This window comes from Octodon degus, unplaced genomic scaffold (assembly GCF_000260255.1).
Source record: "Octodon degus isolate 3935 unplaced genomic scaffold, OctDeg1.0 scaffold00116, whole genome shotgun sequence".
Taxonomy (NCBI): Eukaryota; Metazoa; Chordata; class Mammalia; order Rodentia; family Octodontidae; genus Octodon; species Octodon degus.
Window position 1 is genome coordinate 5,153,549 of NW_004524692.1, and position 6,799 is coordinate 5,160,347.

Sequence of the window (6,799 nt, forward strand, 5' to 3'; positions counted from 1 at the left end):
GAGGACCTCGCCGACCCGGGAAGGTGAAGCTACGCTAATCCGGTTCAGGGCATCCTGCGTACGCGCGTTCCCCCAGACCCTCCAGGCTTCCTCGTCGAGAGTGAACTTCTACGAAACTAAACCAAGTGCGCGGAGTGTCACACCTTTAGAGGGAGCAGGAGCGACTGCAAATTTGAAATCAACCGAGTCATTCCATGCATTGGAAGCGAAGCATGCTTTCAGTGCTTCAGAATCCGTTCGTATTTCTCTCGTCACTCGCTGACTCTCCCGCTCTCTGTTGGGCTGTGAATCCTTTTCTCACTACTTACTGTTGTATGTATTTTGTATATACCAATCTGAAGTTTTTGCATCTCATTGCCCTCCAGCAGCACATCGGAATGGAGCTGGGCGAGTTGGTGTTACTCTTTGGCCAGGGGCTGTGGAGAATTTCGGAGTCTCTTAGTAAGAGGTGCTGGGCAGGGCCCGTTAAAGAATTTGGGCTCTTGTACTGAATCAGAAAGTGGTCTTGCTGAATTAGCCAGCTGTAATGAAGATGCAGGGACAAACCTGAGTGGTGAAAAAAATATGATTTTGGGGGGCAATATTTTTGTGATCTTTGATTCAGTTTATTTAGGAAGTATAATGTGTGTACTTATATAACCATTTTGTTATTTGAATCTTGGAAAAACTAGTTTTATTATATTCATATAGCCTTGTTTTTTAAAAAGGCCTTTGCATACACCTTTATGAGATAGTTTTAAAATTAACTATTTATAGTATTTTTTTTTTTTTTTTTTTTTTTTTTTTGCGGAACCGGGGATTGAACTCAGATCCTTGCGTTTGCCAGTCAAGCGCTTATCCTACTGAGCCATCTCCCTGGCCCAGTACTTTGGATTTAATGAAATTATATGTCCTTTCACACTGTATGCCAGATACTAGTTGCCAATTATTACAGTCAGTAAATTTATATTGGATACAGTTAAAGATTACTGCTTAAGGAGATTAATTGTGGAAAAACTTGTAATGTCGAATTATACTGCTTATTTTATTTATCAGTACACATCATTAGCTTTGTAATAAATTTGTGTTCTCTTTAATAACTTTAGCCCTTGGCCAGGGAGATGGCTCAGTGGAATAAGCGCTTCCCTGGCAAGTGCAAGTGCCTGAGTTCAATCCCTGGTTCTGCCAAAAAAAAACTTTAGCCCTTCAAAGAACGCCCGATGCTGCCTTGTAATTTTTCTTTCAAGATTGATAATTTCAGTGTTGTTTAATTTGTTTCTATTTTATATCTGTAGTTTTATTTTTAGAAGTTGTGAGATGCAGGATGTGCGATTATTTTTCCTTTCTCTATATTTTTTATGAAACATAATTTTTGAAAATGTGTATACTATTCTTATAGCTTTGGTTTGTATAGTCTGTGTAGCCTAACTATACATATCAAAATGTATGTCAAGTGTTTAGAATGAAATTATAAGTCCAAAAAAAGCATGTGATATGGAATAACCAAAAAAAAAAAAAAAAAAAAAAAGAAGAATTTGGGCTCTTGCTAGGTGATTCGGAAAGGTAAGGAGTGAGGAGGCTGGGCTTTGGTGTTGCTGGGACGCTGTCAGGAAGTGGGGTCCATTCTATGACTGGGTATCTTTTTTTTTTGCTCCGAATACCTTCAGGGCAGGTTTGGCTGGCCTGAGTTGTGGGGAATCGAACCACAGCAACCTGAGCCTGACTGCTTGGTTGAAGCAGCCACTTAAAGAACTGAGCTAAGGGGCAGGCCCCCTATGACTGAGTATCTTAATAAATCTTTTCTAAAGGGATGGCAGGCTAGAGAGGTACTAAATCAGTGATTGGTCATGAAGTAAGAGTTATGGTACTGGCCTAGAGGCAGATACACAGGCCAAAAGAACTAAATACAGAGCCCAGAAATATACTCACACATAGATGGTGAAATGATCTTCAACAGGGCCGTGGAGACCACACTGGTGGAGGGGCAATCTCAACAAATTGTGATCCCAAAATTGAAAACCTACATGCAGAAGAATGAAGTTAGACTTTTACCTTTTACCACATTTTTTTTAAAAACCTGAAAATGAGTTAAAGATGAAAGATGGAGAAATTAAAAATGACTATGCTTGGGTGATTAAGCAGATGAATAAATACCTTTATTCACAAAATAATGGAAGAGAGTTGGAAGAAAAGCAAACCCACTTTCGGATTTACTGACTCCTCAGTAAGGGGCACCACTGGCTGGTTTGGCTAATGAGCTGTGACACTTAGAAAAGATATCCAGTCATCATGAGGTAGGATAGAAGAAATGAAAGGTAGGAAGGAACAAGGGTATCGCAACCAACAACTGTATTTCTTAAGAAGCCTGCAACTTCCAGGACACGGCTGAAGTTCCTCAAGCCATATCCACTTGATTGAAGAAGGAAGGTAACCTGGCAGTTAGTGTATACGCAGAAGCTGTGAGCAGGGGCCTGGCACAGGGAGTCACGGGCAGCCAGGAGAAGGCCAACCCAAAGAAGGAGCCAGGAAGATCCAGTGAGCAACACACGGATGTGTCAGATATCAAGGCCAGCCTCTGTGACCTTGAGAGTACAAAATTTTCTTGCCCAGGCACAAAATATCCTTACCCCTGTAAAGAATATCCTTGGACCAAAGAGATAGCTCAGTGGAATAAGTGCTTTCCTGGCAAGCGCACAGTCCTGAGTTTGATCCTTGGTACTGCAAAAAAAAAAAAAAAAAAAGAATATCTTTGTTGGGCCAAGGATATAGCTTAGTGACATAAGCACCTGCCTGGCAAGCTCAGTGTCCTGAGTTTGATCCCTGGTCCAAAAGGAAAAGAAAAAAAAAAAAGTCTTTGTTGTGTTTATATGGGTAATTTTAGCAATGTAGTCATTTTTTTTAGTATAAAAACCTTAAATTGGGATTCCCTTTGGGGAAACCTTTTTTGAGCCCCCAGGAAGCTGTTTGCTCTTGCTTTACCATAAAGGCTGCTTTCTGCTTTTGCTGAATGGCATTTCCTCTGTTTTTGCCTAATAAATTCTACTTGTGTCTCTTTTGCAGATGTGTCCTGAAATGTCTTTTTTCCACAATGAGGGTCAGTGAACTTATTTTGAAAAGGTAGCTTAAGTTTTATTTCTGTCATGGGGACCACAGGCCCAAGCCAGTGACATTTATAAATAAACTAGGATTGGTGAGATCATCAGGGATGAAAATATAAAATGCAACAGAAATGAAGAGATAGCTGGGGAAAGATGAGATTTAAGAGCCAGGAACCCACAAGAAGCTGAGCATGGTGCTGTAATCCCAGCCCTCCGACTCTGGAGGTTGAGGCAAGAGGATCTACAAATTGGACTACCTAATGAGACATTGTCTCAAAAAGCCAACAACAAAGAAAACTGCAGCATAGCCAAAGAGAATGGTGATATCCCAGAAGTGGGAACTAAAAGCTGCCACCTGAGCATCCTGAGTAGGAAGAGCTCCCATGAGGCTGTTGGGCATGGGTTGGGGAAAGCGAGCCTGATTGCCAGGGACAGGGAGGAGCAGGGAGCAGAGAAAAGGAGGAGCTCGTGTGGACTGATCTTTCAAGAAGAAAAGAGATATGAAGTCAAAGGGAAATGTGAACTTGAGGGAGGTGTTTCTTAAAAATAGATAGAGACTAAGGGTATAGCTCAGCCTAAGACCCAAGTTCAAGGTCCTGAGTTTGATTCCTAGTTAAAAAAAAAAAAAATGTAGATACAAATATTGCTAAGAAAAACAAAATTTTTAAAAATTCTGGTGAGACCAGACACGGCTCATACCTGTATTCCCAGCACTTAGGAGACTGAGGCAGGAGGATCCTTGAGTTCAAAGTTAGCTTGAGCTACCCGGTGAGACCCTGTCTTAAAAGCAGCAAAACAAAGTTCCCGTGAAGTACCAGAAGGGCTGGGGGAAGAGTTTGAAAATATGAAGAAAAGGATTTTTTTTTTTTTTCCCAGTGCTGAGGACTAGATCCAGGGCCTCTCACATGCTGGACACGTGCTTTCCCGCTACCTCCCCAGCCCAGGAGTTCTTGAATAAACTGGGGGAGGGGCTAGGGAGATAGCTCAGTTGTATAAGCACTTGCCTGGCAAGTGCAAGAACCTGAGTTCGATCCCCAGTTCTGCAAAAAAAAAAAAAAAAAGAATAAACTGGGGGAGAGATGTGGTCCAGAGCAGGTAAAAGATTACGCCTTCCATAGTAACCAGAGAAAAAGGGGGGAGGTGGGGTTGCAGGGAGGCTCAGTGGTTTGGTATTAAGAAGTTAATCACATTGTTTTTAGATGGTTTCTATCTTATGAGTGAAAAAAAACCTAGTGCACAGTGAGGCCAGAAGATTGAGGAGAGCTGGGCAGAAGGCAGTAGAGGATATATGTGGAAGCTGACCCCTGTCGCTGGGCAGCTGAGGGCCTGGACAGTGTCAGATCAGACACAAGGGGCGTCGGTGCAGGAAAAGGTCAGCTCTGCCGGCACCTGTTACTCAAGCCTGCACCTTCCCTAGACAGCCCAGTGTCCAGGGGCATGGCCCATGCTGTGTCAGTTTGCCTATGTAGTTTATGCTAATGACTAATGGTGAACACCTCATTGCGTGTGCTGCCCCGCCAGGCCAGGCTGTGTCAGTGTGACTCGATCATTCATGCTAATGATGTGACTTACAGTAAAGGCCTACTTTTGTGTGCCTGAGGTCCTAGGCCACCTGGTATCAGCTTGACCTCTGGGAGGCTGGAGACTGAGCAGTTAAGGGCAGTCATGAAGGTGATACAAGCCCGTGCCACTATCTCCTGGTAGACACCCTGGCGCCAGGCATAGGGCGCTTCCTGGGTGGCCTACTTCACACAACATGTTGTCACCCATCGTTGCTGGGCGTATCCAGCACTCCCTGGGAGGGGATATCTAGGTTTTCTGTAGTTTCTCCTAGGCTTTACCATGCACCTTTCCCTTTGTGAATCTTAATGTGTGCCTTTGTCATAATAAAACTATAACTTTGTATAACAGTTCTTTTGCGGTCCTGGAGTCCTAGTCAATCAGTGAGGTTGAAGGAACTTGAGGACTTCTTGATAATCCCTAGTTCAACATCGGTTGTCTATAATAAGAAATTGGAAGCAGCGAAAGTAATAGACTGGCTGAAAGAGTTGCTTTTCCTGTTCAGTGAAATATTAACCAACTATTAAGAATGTATTAAGAGTTGAATGTGCTGGGACTCATAATCCTAACACTCTGGGGAATCCCAGGTTTGAGTCCAGTCTGGGCAGTTCAGTGATTTAGCAAGACAGTGTTTCCAGATTAAATAAATAAATAAATAAGGGCTGGGGTGTAGCTCAATACCAAGGCCCTGAGTTCTATCACAAGTACTGCACATAGAATCTGTTACCTATATTATAAAGCTTCTTTAAAAACTAGTTTACAAAAGCAACGATAGGGGCTGGGGAGATGGCTCAGTGGAATAAGCGCTTCCCCGGCAAGCGCAAGGACCTGAGTTCAATCCCTGGTTCCACAAAAAAAAAAAAGCAACGGTAGGTGAGCTCATGTACTTTAAATATATATGATATATATCTGTTAACAGTGATTATTTCTGGGAGCTGATTTAATTGTGGGAGGCATATATATTAGACATAATACACTTGTTTTTATGTATATTTTATTTATTAAAGTTATTCATTGTTAGAAATTATGGATGCAAGTATTTTATGTTCTGGAAAGAAGACACAAAATTAAGGGTTCATCTACTGACATTTTTATTATCCTAATCATTTTATCTTCACTAGTTTTCTTTTGGAAATGAGCTTTCTTTCCTCAACTGCTAAAATAATTGTGAGCTCCTTGGAGGATGGAGGCGGGACACCCGGTCGTCTGGATGTCACCTACCTGCAGAGGCCAACTCTGCACTACACCCGATTCCCCAAGCGAAAGTGGATTGAACAGCTTCTGTATTTGTGCTCGTAGCCACTAGATGGCGCTATTTACCCTTTGCAAGCTGGCTTCCTGCACATCCTTTGTGGTTATGAAAAAAATGCAAATACTGCAGCCTGCAAGAGAAGCAAGACATTGCACTCAAGCAAGAAAGTGCTGTCTTCAGAGTGGCCAAGAAAGGAAGACAAGAAGAGAGCGCTATATGTGTATGTACAACCGCATTTGTAATTCTCCACTCAGCTGTGAGCTTGCAGTTTTTTCTTTTTTTTTTTTCTTTTTTAGCACTTTTGTATTAGTGCATAGTAATATTACATGATAATGGGTTTATTTGGGGAAGTTACCTGTGGGCTGTTTAATATATTTTATTCAGTTTCAAACCTATTACTTCCGTTTCCTATTTTTCCCTTTCCCACTTGTCTCCTTCCCCGTCTTTAGAAGTCTACTTCCTGGTTTCCTCTCCTCATTTTAATTATTTATTAATGTATGCGCTTCTATGTTTCATGTGATATTTAACGTTCTGATTCAGACTAATTTCACTGAAAGTAATAGCATCTAATCCCATCCATTTTTCCTGCCAGTAATAGTTCGGCATTTTTCATGGCTAAGTAATATTCTCTTGTGTACATGTACCACATTTTCTCTACCCTTTCATTTGTTGACAGGCATCTAGGCTGTTTCCACACCTCAGCTATTATGAACTGCACTGCTGTAAACATGAGCGTGCATATGACACTCTAATGAGCAGTCTTAATTCTTGCAGGTAGATGTCCAGGAGCGGAGCAGCTGTGTCAAATGGTGTTTCTATTTTTAGTCTTCTAAGGAACTAGCATAGTGGTTTCTGTAGCTGCGTGCTAGTTCCAATGATGCAAGAGGGAGCCATGCGTCCCTACTGCATC